We start from the raw sequence: 18,492 nt of genomic DNA on the forward strand, positions 1-18,492 counted from the left end.
AGGGAGGGGAGCACTACACACTGGGGTCACTTGGAGGGAAATAGGGGAGAGATGGTGGGGAGCTGGGGAGAGATAGCAAGGGGAGTGCCAAGTTTTCTTATGCTTAATGTGGTCATGGGTCCCCCATTTTGAAAATTATTGATATTTAGAATTGTAAAATGATGTGTGGTAAAAGTGGAATGAACTAGATTTTCATGGTGATTTGCATTCGTTTATATAATCTTTGCACTGCACAATCTTATACTAAGGGACTCATATACCCTTTAATGTCAGTGAAGACTCAAGCATTATGGTAGAAATAGTGCAGTAATTACAATTGACCTTGATTTCAAGGAGTCCAAGAAATATGATTGTACCTTAAGTGGAAAATATTATCATCCTACTTATGCAAATTTTACTCTACCTCCAGATTTTCTGAGGTTCAAATCTAAGGGAATTAGCAGTAGATAAGTAATTAGAGTATGAATGGAGTTACGCCTGTTTTCCTTTTCTACTAAAGATCTTAGGTGGAAGAAAGAAACTTATGACTGGCAATGTGGACTTACTGTTTTAGAATTAATATATTTTTCAGAATCATTCCTATTATAAATCTTTATGTTGAGAAGCTTTTTTCCCCCGAATCTCAAAAGATACAAATGAGCAATACTCACTGTGAAACTGAATTAAAACAGGGCATTGACTTGTATTTTATACATTTTTCTCTTTATGTGTTTTGAATCCTGTATTAATTGAATGTTTTAAAATGTGTATATTAATTACATATAAATGTACATACACACACTATATGCACAATTTTATTTGCACCTTAGTGAAGTCACTTTGCTTTTCCTGGCTTTCTACATTTTTATACCAATTTTATTGTAGTTAAGTGAAGCTAATTGTGTTGGAACAATTTGTTAGTTCCAAATCTTTAAAGTTAACCAAAGGCAACTTAAAAGTACAAAGAGCCTATAGAAACACTTTAAATTACATTCAGTATATTTAATTATATAGAAAACTAGTTATTAACTCTTAATTTAAAGGTATTTTCAAGTATCTTTTTGTCTTATCTAGAAATACATTTCTGAATATTTATTTCAAAATAATGCTGCTATGATGATTAGGAATTATCCTGCTTTTTGCTATGAACAACTGTATGCTGATCGATTGGAAAATCAAGAGGAAATGAATAAATGTCTAGGTACATACAGCCTACCAAGATTGATCCGTGAAGAAGTCCAGAATCTGAAAACACCAATAACAAGTAACAATATTAAGGCCATAATTAAGTCTCCCAGTAAAGAAAATCCTGGGACCCAATGGTTTCATTGCTAAATTCTACCAACTATTTAAAGAAGAACTAATACCAATCCTACTCAAACTATTCCAAAAAATAGATGAGTGAATTTAACAATACATTAAAAAGATCATTCATCATGACCAAGTGGGATTTATCCTTAAGATGCAAGGATAGTTCAGCATACACAAATCAATCCCTGTAATACATTATATTGCATTATATCAATAGAATGATCGTTCTATTGATGCAGAGAAAGCATTGGATAAAATTCGACATTAGTCATGATAAAAAAAAAAAACCCTCAGAAAAATTGGGTATAGAAGGAACTTACCTCAACACAATAAAAACCATATGTAACAGACCCACAGTTAGTATCATACTAAATTGGTACTAACTAAAAGACTTTCCTCTAAGATCTGGAAGATGACAACGATGCCACTGTCACTGCTGTTATTCAGCATATTACTGGAAGTTCTAGCGAGAGAAATCTGATAAGAGAAACAAAATATATTCAAACTGGAAAGGAAGAAATCAAGTTATCTTTGTTTGCAGATGGTATGATCTTATATTTGGGAAAAACTGAAGACTCTACTGAAAAACTATTAGAACTAATTAACAAATTCAATAAAAGTACAGGACCCAAAATCAACATACAAAAATCAGTAGCATTTCTACATGCCCACACTGAACAATCTGAAAAAGAAATATAAACGTAATCTTATTTACAATAACCACAAATAAAATTAAATGCCTAGGAATTAACCACAGAAGCGAAATAGCTCTATAATAAAATTATAAAGCACTCACGGCTCCCTCCCCAAGATGGCAGCTGAAGATGAATTACTGCTGCTGTGGCTCCCTGAGCTGCTTGAAACCAGCAAACAGCTTCTGGACAAAGTAGCTACTGTCCCTGCCAGTTCCTACATAGTCCAGGAGAAGGTGTTCAAGGGCCTGGACCTCCTTGAGAAGGCTGCCAAAATGTTATCATAGCTCAATTTGTTCAGCGGAAACGATGGTTTGTAAGAGATTACTTCCACTGACCTGAAGTGCCTATTGGTGCCAGCGTTTCAAGGAGCCCTCACCGTGAAACAAGTCACCCCCAGCAAGTGTCTAGATCATTTGCAGCAAGCTCCAGAACACTTTTTAAACTGCTTAATTCAGTGGCATTACTATCATGGGCAGACTTTAAGCTGCCCAAAACCAAGATCAATTCAGCTGAAAATTATAGTGCTAATTCCTCCATGGCTTATCCTAGCCTTGTTGCTACGGCATCTCAAAGACAGGCTAAAAGAGAGAGATGCAAGCAGAAGAAGGAGTTGCAGCATAGGTTGTCTGCAATAAAATCTGCTGTGGAAAGTAGTCAAGCATATGATGAACGTGTTCATGAATCTTATCTTCTTCACCTTCAAAGGAGGATTCATATCAGCTTAGAAGAGATTGAGAGCATTGACCAGGAAATAAGATCCTGAGAGAAATAGAGTCTTCAAGAGAGCCATCAACTTCTAACTCATTTTTCCAGGTGAGGCCTCCAGTGAAACTCATCATTCTCACTCAGAACATATCCCAAGCCAAAGTATTTGGAAGGGTTATGCAAGGCTGGCAACCATGGTGGTGAGTGACTTGTATGAACAACATTGGAAATACGGAGCATTACTAGATCAGGGAATAGGCAAGGCAACATCAGAGGAATTTAGAAAAGCAGCTCAGCAACAGGAAGATCTAGAAGAAAAGGAGGAAGAGGATGATGAACAAACACTCTACAGAGTTGGGAATGGGATGACTGAAAGGCTATGTCCTGTTGGCCTACATCCTGGGGGCTATGTCAACCAACAGAACATGGGCTGATCTTCCTACAACACGATAGGACCTCAGGGTGCACACCTCCCCCACCAAGGATAAACCATGCAGTGTTCCTTTCCCTGCATTCCTGCTTTAGCTGTACACCACAAAGGCAAAGATGCTAAAACTTGCCTTGCATTCAATCAAGTGTCAAGTGATTTAAAAACAATAATAAATGAATGAATGAATAAAAAATAAATAAATAAATAAACAATATGCTCATGAAAGAAACTGAAGACACACAAAAATGAAAAGATATTCTACGTTAATAGATTGGAAGAATCAATATTATTAAAATGTCCATACCACCCCAATCTACAGATCCCTATCAAAACACCAATGATATTCTTCACAAAAATAGAAAAGAGAATCCCCAAATTTAAATAAAACCACAAACAACTCAGAATTGCAAAGCTATTCTGAGAAAAAGAAAAAAACTGAAGGAATCACATTACCTAACTTCAAATTATCCTACAGAACCATATTAACCCAAACAGCATGGTACTGGCACATAAACAGACACACGGACCAATGGAACAGAATAGAGAACCCAGAAACAAAGTCACAAACCTACAGTAAACTCATTTTAAACAAAGGTTAGCACCTTTGTTTAAGCATACATTGAGGAAAAGACAATTTATTTAATAAATGGTTTTGTGAAAACTGTACATCCATAAGCAGAAGAATGAAATTAGACCCCTATGTCTTGCTGTATACAAAAATCAAATAAAAAATGAATTAAAGACTTAAATCTAAGACTTCAAAGTGAAAGTACTGCAAGAAAACATTGGAGAAATCTTCCAGGGCATTGATCAGGAGCAAAGATTTATTGAGTAATACCTCATAAGCACAGACAACCAAAGCAAAAATGGACAAATGGAATCACATCAAGTTAAAAACCTTCTGCATAGAAAAAGAAATTAATAAAGTGAAGAGACAGCCCATAGAATGGGAGAAAATATTTGCACACTACCCATCTCACAAAAGACTAATAGCCAGAATATATAAGGAGCTCGAACAACTGTATAGGAAAAATCTAATAATCCAATACAAAAATGGACAAAAGATATAAATAGACGTTTCTCAAAAGAAGACACACAAATGATAAACAGGTATATAAAAAGGTGCTCAATATCATTGATCATGAGATAAATGCAAATTGAAACTACAATGAGATATCTCACCTAGTTAAAATGGCTATATCCAAAAGACAGGTAATAACAAATGTTGGAGTTGATATGGGGAAAAGGGAACCCACATACGCTATTGGTGAAAATGTCAATTGGTACAACTACTGCAGTGAACAGTTTGGAGGTTCCTCAAAAATCTAAAAATAGAGCTACCATAAGATCCAGCAATCCTACTTCTAGGTATATACCCAAAAGTAGGGAAATCAAAATATCCCAGAGATACCTTCATTTCTATGTTTATTGCAGCACTATTCATAATAGCCATGATTTGGAAGCCACCTGAGTGTCCTTCAGTAGGCAAATGGATTTTTAAAAATGTGGTACATATACACAAAAAGTACTATTCAGCCATAAAAAGAATGTGATCCTGTCATTTGTGACAAGATGGATGGAACTGGATGTCATTAAGTCAAATAAGCCAGACACAGAAAGACAAACTTTGCATGTTCTAACTTATTTGTGGGAGCTAAAAAATAAAACAGTTAAACTCATGGAGCTAGAGGGTAGAAGAATGAATATCAGAGGCTAACAAGGGTACTGGAGGGTGGGGGGAAAGTGGGGACAGTTAATAGATTCAGTAAAATAGAAAGAATGAATAAGACCTAATATTTGCTAGAACAGCAGAATGACTATAGTAAATAATAATTTAATCATATGTTTAAAAATAACTAAAAGAGTATAATTGGATTGTTTGTAACAGATTATTAACGCTTGAGGGGAAAGATATTCCATTTACCATGATATAATTACTATGCATTGCATGCCTGTGTCAAAGTATCTTATAAATATATATACCTACTATGTACCTACAAAATGTAAAAATAAAAAACTAAAAATTACTCTGCTTTTATCTTAATTGCAACTTATATTTCAAATCTCAGGTAGAATAAAGCAAGCTATTATTCATAGCTCTACTCAATTCATAACTCAATTTTTGCTATGGCTGAAGATGATATTTACAAATTTGTGATCACTGAATGTAGAACTAAGAAAATATCCTAGCTGTTTACATTCTTCTTTATTGAATGACCTGTACTTCTTATAGAAATCACCAGAAGTAGATGATTGGGGAATTAAGGTTCAGAAATCATATTAGTAAGCCAAGGGCAATACACTTTTTAATTATAATATATTACTTCAATATCCTGAACACCAACTCCAGAGACCCCTAACTTCCAGTTCGTTCATTATTTTGATAGTATTTAATAGTGTAACAGCTTTTGAATATGATGTTGAGTCACAATGGTGTGTTAAAAAAGAAATGAGGAGGAATTGCAGTTGGGTTCCTGTGAATTTGTATAACACGATGCTTATCTTATTATGTATGATTGAGTTATTTATGGGTTACATGAGATACTTTACAATATATGACCTCGATCAAGTTGGGATCACCACTTGAGATGTGGATCGCCACCTGTGGAGGTCTGTCCTACAGACTCTGACTCAATGATGGATAAAGATATGAACTCTCATGCCAGGTTCAATGATTCAGGTCATCTAGGGATTGTCGTTGGCTGCTTTCTGAGGGCAACTGCAGGCAATTGACCAAGAGTCTCTGTACATCCACACATTTATTCAGTAAAGATTTCATAACAGAAGTTCTAAGTCAACACACTTGTGGATAATTAACATGGTTAAAAGAGTGGTTTTACAAATGATAAAAACTTTAAGTTCGGGGAGGCCCAGAGTAAACATCATTAACAGGTAATTCCCCTTTGACTTCCCCCTGAGAGGACCATCCAGCACAAAGTTTACATGAGTAAACAAAGTAGAGACAACGGGTTGTGGGGTAAACAGATTTAAGCTGGGAAAGCCTTTTATCATTCCTATCTTTTCCCTAAAGTAATGGACCAGCTGCCTTCGGCCTGCCCCAATAACATCTTTTGGCATTCCAAAAGGTTTGAGACTATAATCTGTAACTTTCCCTAATATTTCCCTAATATTTTGCCAGCCACCCTTAGTGAATTCCAAAAAAATAGGCTTACAATGCATAACAATAACATTATGGTAAATGTCTGTCCTACAGACATTCACTTCACTCTGTAGTGAGAAGCAGTGAATGTAAGTCTTGCAGGTCAATATTCTGTCTGAGGTGTGTCACAGTGAGGGAAAGCAAGTTTGGGAACCACTGGTGTCAGGGAAAGGTTCTTTCTCTCAAGGGCCTGGCTTAATCATCCATCTATCTATCGCACATATTTTTGGAGGTGACTATTATTTGCATAGATTATATTAGAGTCCAAATTCTGCATTAAACTAACTGTGAGATTCTTGAATACGTTGTCATCTCTGTGCTTGTTTCCTCTTCTGTGTAATCACAAAGTTAACTCAGATGATAAGAATTATCTGGCTAGATGGACCTTCACTGTCTAAGCAACTCAATCAACTGCTTCAGCACTTTGAGAATCTCCTTTATTTTCCTATTCTTTCTCTTATATATGGTTAATTTTCCTGTAAAAAGATAGGCTTACAATTTTTACTGAAAAATTAACTCCTGGATTTTACTGTCCAACAGTACCTTTAGTCTTAGTGAAAGTGTGTTTAATGAGCTTTTTAAAAAAGTCATCCTTCAATGTCATCATAAGCAACAAGGTTGGGAAAGCAAGAAAAGTACAATCACATTCCTCTATTGATGCCTATAAATGAGAGTGATATGGTCAAAGCAGTAAATAACCAGAAGGGTCAGGCATTGCCCAATCAGGATGGAAACCTAACCAATTCAAGAACCAACTGGCCATGATTGGATGATTACGTTTACAGTGCAGCTTTTACTTTTTGATAAACAATTACATCTTTTACTCTGTTTATATTCAGAGAAACTCCATGGCAATCAAGTTATCTTCAAAATGTAGCCCTAATTATTTTACATGGAAACTTTTTGGTTATGAGTATGACTTTACCTATAGGTTCCTTCGCTTGAGGCAAGATGCTAAACGGAAAGCCCGCCATGAACGTTGCCATCATCATCAATGGCAATTTAATGAGTTTTTGATAGAACATAGTACATGATGAATTGGATGCTCTCTGAATAGTCCTTTCCTAGATTGGATGACAGGCTAACGCTAGAGAAATGATTGAAGTTTTTAAGGGCTCTATACTTACTCTGCTAATTATTACTGAAAAATAGTTTTAGTAACACAGGACGGTTGATTTTCTAATGTTTCAGAAATAAAATGGTCACTAATATATTTTACTACTAGATGTGAGGTTTTTAAATTTTATTTTTCTACTTTTTAAGATTTATGTCCCTTTATGGAGTTTCCATCGGTTACATACAATTCTTTTATGTTGTACAAAAAAATCAATATACAATTTGGAAATTGCCTTTTAATTTATTCATCATGCTCTCATGCATACTGAAAGCACATTACTGCACATCGAAAGGAAGAGATAATAATTTTGCCTCTGCATTGATTCATATTTTCTCAATTCACAATTATATTTAACCTCTTAAGAAACTAATTCAGGCATGGTGAAATAAAGCTCATCAGAGTAGCCCACGGTATAAAAGAAAAATCCTAATGAAGCTTGGATCAGAAAGTATTTGAGGGTGAATGCTTAAAATGATTTAAGGTTTAAAGATATGGAAACTGCAATTGATGCTACAATTTTCAAACATGCTAGATTTTAGAGATATTTTACAATTTGAGCAGTTTGAGCAAATTACCGATTCAAAGACTTAAAGTGCTGAATTCCTATCATGGGCAGTGAAGCTGAACCATGTGTGCAGTGTGTCTCTACTTTCCAGGGGCTATTTGCTGGGTCATCTAGACCTCTGGTTTTCAAAAGACAGCCCTCAAGATAGATGCATAAGAATCATCCAGTTTATTTGTTAAAGATAGAAATTTCTGGACTCCACTCAAAATTGACAAGCTAGAAATAATTAGATGGATTCTAGATGTTAGTTTTTGGTTTTGTTATTGTTTTTTGATATAGCATTTTGCTCTTGTTTCCCAGACTGGAGTGCAATGCCGTGATCTAGGCTCACTGCAACCTCCTGGGTTCAAGCAATTCTCCTGCCTTAGCCTCTCAAGTAGCTGGGATTATAGGCACTAGTCACCATGCCAGGCTACTTTTTGTGTTTTTAGTAAAGACAGGGTTTCACCACGTTGGCCAGGCTGATCTCGAACTCCTGACCTTAAGTGATCCGCTCACCTCTGCCTCTTAAAGTGATGTTAGTATTTTTAATGAACCTCTCCAGTTAATGCTGTCCTAGATGCAATGTAACATGAATGTCACAAAATTCTACATGATATATTTCAGCCTCATTTTGCTATTTAATAAGAGAAAAAGAGAAAGGTAGAGGGTGACAAAATTGCTTATCTTAATGGGTGCACGCTGTATAGACACCAAGCTTCTTGCCAAATGAGCTTTCCTCGGGGCCCTGTACCATCTCTTCTGGCACCATTACTCTTCTTTGCCGTCATCTGGGTGAACCCGTTCTTTGATTTTAGAGGACATAGGTGCCCCAAACCTGAGCAGCAGCCTTAGAAAGTTTTTAGCTGTTTTTCTATTTGTAGGGAGCAGTAGAATTTTTCAGAACCCTTAACTACTCTTTGTTTGACAAATAACACAATAAAGAAGATTGATATCAAGGCCTTTTAGATAATTGTGCAGGAAGAAGCTTCAGGAGCTATATATTAGCTCTACTATGTTTGTCAACAGTTGAGTGAAGTGATCCACTGGTCATTTAAAACAAATGACTCCGAATTTATTTTAACATCAGTGTTGATAATAGCATTAAGCATTGGCTTAGCTTAGCACTATGAATAGACTTTAAATCATTCGAGTACATGATTGTTAATCACAGCAAGAACATTTGGAAAAGGGATAAAGAGTGAAGGGTCCAAATGATACTGACCCTAACACTGTTAGGTCCCTAATAAATAATTGTGAAAGGAAACAAAGAAAAAGGAAAATGGAAAGTAGGATTGAAGGAAAGGAGGAAACAAATTACACCCTCCTTTATATGCATCTGTGTTTCTAAAACAATAAATCTTGTGTGTTTACCTATGAGAATCTGCTAAATATGTTTAGATCTAATAATTACTTAATATCATATTTAGGGATAAAATAGCAACACATAAAAAAGGATTTTCAAAATAGCTTATTAAATGTATGCTATGAAATGTGATTTTGAGCAAGTCATAAATTTTTAAAATCCAGTTTATGCCCCTTTTATATCTATTGTGTGACCTAATGCGACATTGAAGTTACAGCTGCTTTTTGTTACTAATATTCTCTCACAGGCCTTTTTCAATTGTTCAAAGTAGAGAAGTAATATCTAGGCAATAATATTTTTCTTTTAGAAGATGGAAAAATTAAATTTGGAAGCAGATGTTAAGGGTTTGAGCCCCATTGCTCTCAATTGCTGGTTTTGAGATTTGGGCAGGTCTCTTAAATGCCCCATACATAAATCCACTCTTTGCTAAAATGGGAATAAAAATACACGTGTTATATTCTTTAGAAAGTGAGGAGACATTCCGAGGAGCATACTCGGAGAGCTGTTCGCAGATTGTAAACTGCTGTTCAATTGCACTTGTTAGTCTAATCTTTCAACACAACTTCTTGCCTTTGGTCTGGATTCTGGATGTTCTAACTCAGTGTAGTGTCAACACACAGTTCAGCTCTAATGACAAGAAAATCCAATTCTTACAGAGAAAGAAAATGAATTGTATGCCGTACGGTCACACATTTGGAACCTGTTATTTTCAATAATAACATGTTAGGGAAGCATTCATTATGGACTAGAAATAACTTATCTCGACAGTTAGCTGTAGCAGAGTTCATGCCAAGTGCTAAGATGCTGACATCAAACAGAAAGAGAGTAAATACAGTGAGCTCCATTCTAGCAGAAGGCATCCCTCAACATGGTTTATTTGCAAGGTACTGTATTACATCTTCTCAATCAGCAAGTTTAAGGTAGGCTTTTTACAGCAGGAAGTGTTGTCCAGCCATTTCTCTCTCTGTGTGCTGTTCAACCCTTTGCCATTTACAGTAAATCAAAACTGTTTTAAGGTGACTTCTCTTTGAACCCACAGGTTCAATTTTTATTACTCAAAAGTCACCCTTAGGTTAGAGGAAATAAACCCAGCTATTTGAATCTAGGAGAGCTAACCTGCTTTCATGAAGATCTCAGCTTTAGAGTCAGATAAATGTCTTCAGATGCATTTGTGCAGAGCCCAGCCAAATGATATGAGGCCAGTTAGAAGATTACATTTCTATGTACCCTTCCCAGCAGATAAGTTTATCCCGAGACCTATATCCTCTTCATTTCTCAGCAGGAAAAAGAGTATTAAGACTTGGAGCCTAATAAAATGCATAGCATAGCAATTTCATAGGTAAGACAAGAGCTGGGCTTGTGGGGAAAAAGAAAGCACTAAGTCTGTCCATCAGAATTACTGTAAGAAGCCTGTTGTGCATTGGTATCAAAGATCTTCCTCTGGAAGTTTTGTATGAAATGCTGGGATTATCAACAACAAAATGATTGAACTTGAGGCCAGGAGAAAAGTCAGAACCACAAATTATTCTCACTGAAGTAAGAGAAAGAAGAGGTGGCAAGGCATTAAGAAATTACTTTCACTATAAAACTGAGTGCGGCAAACACACAAGAGATATGACTATTAAGCAGTACTGTGTAAAATACAAACTAACCAAAAATCTCCAATTTAAACAAAATGATCAACAACACTACATATACTCACAGATTCTCACAGAATTGTGTCAATGCATTTTGGACATTTTGGTAAGTAGAAAGGTAAATAAATACATTGCAATCTAATATTGAATTTATCTTGTTGAACTGTGCAAGCATACAAAATGATTATTTTGAAAACATTTTCTGACTAAAATATATTTATATTGTAATCCTACAGTGAATAAAAATCCTTTTTGTACTCGAAAAGGTAAATAAGTATGTGGTTTTTGGATCTGAAAAAGTAGCTATGTTTAATGAAAATTTGTGAAGTACCTTTTAGTTTCTTATTATTTCAAGAAGCTAATAAACCCATCAAAATTTAAATTTTACCAAAACATTTAGAATTATTTAAAATCAATTCTAAGAATCTAGCTATTCCTTCCCACACCAGGTAGACTAAAATTAAAAAAAATAGGACTCTAGTAAATAATTTAGGCCATGTTGAATATTACTTTTATTCAACAAATAAATATCAGGCATTAATGCACAAGTCTCTGTCATGTCAAACACATACCAAAGAGAATGACTTTTTAATGAAGACATTATGGAATTTGAAGAAATTACCCTTTCAGGTAATTAAATGGTCTACGTTAGCTCCTTTCCCCACCAGCTAAACCCATATCCATCTGTGTTTCCAGAACTCAGATCAAAATGAACTCTTTGGAAATTAAATTCACTCTACCTAGTTCTCTACCTTGTTCCATGGTAATATTCTGTGTTTTCTTGATGATATAATAACTCATGGGACATTCAGACTGGTGGGAGACAGTAGAGGTTCAATCTTGGTTTCACCACTTACTGGTCTAGTGGCTTGACTAGTTGCTTACAGAAAATGAAAACCATAATACAATTTTTATGAGGATTTCACGATGTAGAGCACTTGGTACTGAATCTAGCACACTGCAGAAGGTCAGTAAGTGTTGATTTATTATTGATATTGGTTTTTAAAAATGTTTCCTGTGTATGATATTTGATAAGTAACAAATGTGATCTTGCTTTTCTATTTTTAGAAATAATTATTTTCAAGGCAGTTTATTTTGCATGCTTCGTTCTTGCTTTTTATTAAATTAAATTTTATTTTAAGTTATGGGATACATGTGCAGGACATGCAGGTTTGTTACATAGGTAAATGTGTGCCACGGTGGTTTGCTGCACCTATCAACCCAACACCTAGGTATTAAGCTCCACATACATTAACACTTTTGCTTCTCATGTTTCTGTAACCCCCACAGCACCCACAAAAAGAGCACAGTCAGCTCTTGGCACGGCTTCAATGTCATGCTGGTAAGCTGAATTATTACCACCCATGTGTAAATCACCCCAGAAAGCAATTCAGCTTTAGCTTGGTGGTCTCTCGGGTGACAAGGATATTTTATCTTTTCAAATGGGAATAATGTTCATAACAACAGTCTGGACTCCCGGAAAAGTCTACCTTGTGGTCTTCAGTTATCAAAATGTTTGCAGCGTGCTGTAAATCAGATTCCAACTAGAAAATGCCCAACCCTGTGCAAACCAGTAGCGATCTTAGTCAATTCCTTTATCCTCTTACAGCCTGTACTTTGCAGAAGGCAGTCATAAATTTTGATGGACAATTTCTCTCTTCATATCATGGAGTGTTTAAGTGATAGGTACATTGTAGTAGATACCTCCTGTTTTCTGCCCACATGATGTGAATACAATCAATCACATGTGAGACTTCAGGATCTATCTTCAGGATGAAGTCATTTAGCAATATCACTCCTTGGCCACAGTTTAAGGTACAGAGTCCTGGGCATGCAGCTGAGGTTTACCTAATCAGATAGACTCTTAGGATTTTTTGCTGGGAATGCTGGGATAAGTCTCACTTCTCCACTGGAATTGGTGAATCAAATTTTTGAGGCTTAAAACTGCTGCTTTCTAGGAGCAAGACCTTGAAAACTCCAAGGGATTATCATTAGATCGGAGGATTAGGTGTAATCAGAGGAAACAGAGCTGTCAGGTGAGTTTGATTGGCATCTTTGAGCCATTGATTGAGTTCTCTTGGGAACTAGAAGTGCCTCTGAGCTGTTACATCTTGTGGACCATTATTTGCTAAACCAGATTGTTTTTAGGCTTTCTGTAGCTTAAAATAGAAAGAATCCTGAGATAGAGTCTCCTAAATCTATTGTATTTTAGATCATATTGAAGGTCCTGCATCTAGCATTCCTGGCCCAATAACCTTGCAGCTTTTCTCCCTGGTTATTTAAAGCTTATATACTATTAAGACTGGCTAGTACACTGCCTGATGAGTGTGTGTGTGTGTGTGTGTGTGTGTGTGTGTGTGTGTACAAGTGTGTGTGTTTGAAGGTCAGCTATTGTCAGGTTATAAATCATTGAAAACACAGTGGCTTAAAGAAACAATCATCTATTCTTGTTTACTCATGTACGGCTCTTGGCTGTGCACAGGAGGCAAATTTGCTTCAAGATAGGGCATTTAAACAGGGCTTGGCTTCTTGCTAAGAATTGGGTTCAAGTTTGTTTCATGCCTGCTCTCTCTAGAGCTCAGGCTAAAGAAACAATAGTTTCTCATGATAAAGTCTTGAGGTGATGATGAGGTACAAAAGCACAGCAGTAATCCCATAAGCACATTTCAAGACCCTGCTGATGTATTTGAGTGCAGAAGTGTGGGTATGTACAAATAAACTTCTTAATACAATTGCTTCATTCGAATTGAAAATAATTGAAATCTTAATATCCAGATTCTATTCCCAGCTTAGTCACTTGTTTTATGACCTAGAGAAAGTCACTTTACCATTTGAGATTTTTCTCCTCCTCTCTAAAATGGAATTAGTTGATTTTTAGTCCTAAGGTGGTCGGGAAATAAAATAATGTAGATGGAAACAAGTCGAAAGAAAAGACTATGTCCTAACGGCATCGTATAAAGGAATGAATAACCCTAAACACCTGAAGGAGAGAAGAAATTGGGCTTGTGATTACCAGAAAATCAAGAGAGAAAAGAATTCGAGTTCTTAAAAAAAAAAATGGTGAGGAAGTGAGAGGAAGAAGGACTAACTCAGAAATCTTAACAGAGCAAGATACTCTGCTAGACAGTGTTTGTCATCTCATTTAATCCTCACATTTTTCATGGTGAAAAAAAAAAGGAAAGGAACATTTATTAAGGTGTAGCACTCACAAAATTCTGAACAGCCAATTTTACTTTATGAGTACATGGCTCGATTGGCAGTCTGTCTGCAAGAGAGCACAGATTTCAGAATTTTCCAGCATCATTTCTCATTTCCTGGAGCTTGAATCCCACTTATGTCACTAATTAGCTCTCCTTTCCTTGGAAAGTGAGTCAACCATTCTGGGCTTTCTTTTGAGTAAAAATGAGATAAATGATATTTACTGCAATTTCCTACAAAAATTGCAGAATTTTTAAAAAGTAGTATATGCTTGTATGCAATGCAGAATTAGTTCTTAACAGGTCATATCTCCTTCTGACTTTACTTCTCTGATGATCAAAACCTAAACATAAATTGGGATTTCCCATCTTCCTGTCTCTCTCTATATACAACTGCAGAAAGAATTTGATTTAATGTCTTAAGGAACAAAACTGTCCTGAGAAACATAGCTATGTGTGAGCTAGAATCCTCTTCCTTCTTTAGGCAGCTGAAGAAAAAAGCAGAGAAAAAAATGAAATATAGACTCCCTAAAACTTGCTTATTATTGATTAAGGAAAGAGCAGAAGAAAAATATATAATACGTAAAAATACCTTCTTTTTTTCAATTGCATTGTTCTAGGTTATTAAGATTAATTTGGGTGTTTTCCTCTCAATATTTTCGAAAAAAGAAACAAGCTTATAAGACTTCTAAGTGCTATTGAAAAATCTGGAGTTAAAGTTTATCATTTTCTCCATAGAAAATTTAATTGTTCACAAAAGTGAATATTTTCTGAGCCCCAATAAAATCTTCCGAAATAAGATGACATCACATTGTTTCTACCGTAGAAGCCACTTCCAGTGTAATGGCTACGTGGTTAAAAACGTGACTTTAATAGTTGTCCTACTCAGGGCGGACAAGAGACAAGACACTGAGCTCTCAGGGATTGTTACATCAAATTTTACTTCTCACTCATGAAAACCCCACACAGTTCAGTGGGAGTGCTCCTCTATAGATCTGCCTGGTCGCAAGTGACGATGCTCACTTTCACTAATATTCTAATTTGCCAAAACTTAGTCTCATGGCCAATTGTAATTTTAAAGAAGATTGGAAAATATAGAAGAACTTTGGTTTGTTTCATGAGCACTAACTATGTTTGCCACAGGAATAAAGCACTTTGGGTTTGACTTATAGCTCTCCCATGTTTTAACTGCAAGATCTTGGGCAGTTACCAATCACCTCCAAGCCTTAGGTGTTCAACTCTGAAATGGAGACAATCACTGTTGCTTATTTTGAAAGTCTTGAGGGCTAGACAAGATACTACGGAGAAGAGCTTGTACTAATGCCAGCCACATAATAACTAAAAGTTGGCAGTTGTTATCATGCTTATAGTTAAATGTTTTTCTCCATTATTTGAAAGATTGAGGTATTTCTGAACTAAAAACTGTGGAATGATAAACCTGGAGCAAGGTAGAGAAAGTAAATAGTACTGAGGATGTGCTTTGGATTGAATGGTGAGCGAATTCCTTTCTGTGGAAATGACATGAAACCTAATACATAAAGAATGGGAATAGCAGGAAACCAGTCTTCCAGACAATTAAAAATGTATCCCAAGGTCCTGAGTCAGGTAATAGCTTACTGTCTTAGGGGAATTAAAGCAAGACCAGAGTAACTGGCTCAGTGAAATAGATGGAGTAGGGTAGAAAGAGTAGCCCCCGATACAGCAGTTTCCAGAGCACAGGAATGCAGATGAAGAGCTTAACCGCTGGTTGAAGTTTTCATAGTTAACAAGACCCCTCTTTAGACTTGTGATCTTTATTGTACATCATGCATTCTTCCCAGAGTTAGAGGCATAATTTATACATCTAGTTATAGGAGATAATATAATTTAAAAAATGTTTAAGTATAGTTTCCTTCAATTATTAAGACAATCTCTGATATCACCAAGGCAAACAGTAATCCTTAGAAACAGATGGGAGATGTATGTGCAGGGGGCTGACTGAACTACCCAAAATCACACAGTGAGTGGTGCAACAGGAATGTAAAATAAGTAAAACTCATACTTGCTTTTAGGTAGGATAAGGGTAGAGAAGTTGCATATGGACCATATAGGTACTGTGTGCCAGATCTTGCATGGGTTATTTTAGAACTGTTATTTAGAAAGATCTTTGGCAATCAAATTTGCAGCAATTTGAATTAAATTCATTTTTTGCTTTCTTCTATCATGAAATGTAAGTCATGCTATTCTAGTGTTCTAATTCAATATTAATGAGGGGACAGGAATTGCTTTTATTTTCAAGAGCAAATCTGCCAGAAGAGAAAGGTGTTAACATATGAAATATATCCTTAAAAAGTAATAATATCCAAGATGAGGATTATATAGTTACCCTCATGCTTTGATGATTATAATCTATCAAAAGCAAGTGAAACCATGTATTAATTACTGAGTCATTTGTTAAATACAAAATTATGAATCAATTTTGACCAGAAAAAGGAGAGTTCACCTGCTTTTAGAGAAAGTGATGACTACTAGTGCATCTAGGTAGACTTATTTCAATTTACCTAACATTACATATATATTTCCTTTGCCAGTGCTTCGATAGTAATTTTTCATTCCAGCTAGATCTGTGTAACACAAGTCATTTTTACCTTCTGGGATACTAATTTTTACTTTAAAAAAATTGTCACTACACACATTTAAGTGAAATTACATTATTTACACAGACAACGAAAACTGAAAATGATTTAAATTTGTGGATTAATTATAATAAGAATATTCTCCATATACGTGTTAGACGTACAAAAGGGAACAAGAAAAGCAAACCTGGGAACTCTAAAGAAACAGAACATGGTTTTATTTAGCCCTACATTTGTAATGACCCATATGTCTGACGCATCTCAGGGGCTAATGACTAATTAGTAAAATAATTCTAGACATATAAAAAAGGCATTGTGATAATTTTGCCTAAAACTGTTAGCTACAATGCTACTTAAGATAAGTTTGCTGGCTATTAGGTGCCTAGATAGGGCTGATTTCTAACTGCACATTCTACAGATATTTTCAGATACCAAGATCTTACCATTAGGTGGCACAATTAAAGGAGATTGAGTTTCTGATTCAGCTGGACCCATGGTGGAGCTTCACACCTTTCAAGGGCATGACCTTGGGCACATTACTGAACTTGTAAACCTCAGATTTCCCATTTGGTAAATGAGTTTCACATACCTACACCCAATAATTGTGTCTGGCATCTTATTAGGTCCTAGAAAAACATCTTACCCACATGGAACTTAAATTCTGTTAAGACTTAATATTATAAAATAGGTAAAGAATCTAGCAAACTACCTTGCATACAGTAGAAGTTCAGAACTTCACAATTATCCTCCTGTTACTGCCACATGAGCCATGACTTGAGGTATACTTGTTTTTCTCTAGGACATCTATGCAATTAAACTTTATATTACTCATGTTGCCGATATGTAAGATACCTCACATGTTACAGTGCTTTGAATTAAAATTTCAGAGGAACAAATAAGTACCTATTTCACTATTCTAGGTACATGGGGAACATTGTTAGAAAATAGGACATTGACAGGTCATGGTGACTCACACCTGTAATCCCAGAACTTTGAGAGAACAAGGCGGGTGGATCACTAGGGCAAGAGCTCAAGACCAGCCTGACCAACATGGTGAAATCATGTGTCTACTAACAACACAAAATTAGCTGGGCATGATGGCACATACCTGTATTCCCAGCTGCTCAGGAGGCTGAGGCAGGAGAATTGCTTGAATTCTGGAAGCAGAGGTTGCAGTGAGCTGAGATTGTGCCACTGCACTCCAGCCTGGGTGGCAGAGCAAGACTCTCAAAAAAAAAAAATTAGGACATAACAAAGTCTCAATATAGCCAGTGATTCTTGCCATCCGACATTTGTTTGAAAGACACAAATAATATTCTCTACAGGAACAAAAGTCACATAAGGTCAATCATATTTTGGAACTTGTCCCTCTTGGACAAAAACAGGTAAATGTTTAACTCTACCAGTAAAATTGTGAACAACAGAGGGAAGCAATGGGCCAACAGGGTGGTCAGGGGAGGTCAGCTGCAATTACATATGTGAAGTCTGACCTGTGTGTCTAGTTGACCCAAGAGGAAAGAATACAATAACATCTCTGACCTAAAATGTATTTTTAAATGACATTTGACAATAGCTGGCAAAATACATTTAGTGTTACATCAAGCCCCTAAATTTTGAAATCATTTAATATGTTTGATAAACCCAAAACACTAGTAAGGTCACAAGTCCCTTCTAACCCCATGATGTATTTATCGGAAAATTCTCTTTTACGTATTAAACAATCATGACATTGTAGA

The 18,492-nt window shown here is 35.8% G+C and overlaps 1 pseudogene; it reads left to right on the plus strand.

Annotated features, from left to right (window-relative positions):
* Nucleotides 1-2,101: 2,101 nt before the first annotated feature.
* Nucleotides 2,102-3,124, plus strand: LOC116548808 (annotated as a pseudogene).
* The last annotated feature ends 15,368 nt before the right edge of the window (nt 3,125-18,492 follow it).

This window comes from Sapajus apella, unplaced genomic scaffold, assembly GCF_009761245.1.
Source record: "Sapajus apella isolate SASKATOON/1434 unplaced genomic scaffold, GSC_monkey_1.0 scaffold5, whole genome shotgun sequence".
Taxonomy (NCBI): domain Eukaryota; kingdom Metazoa; phylum Chordata; class Mammalia; order Primates; family Cebidae; genus Sapajus; species Sapajus apella.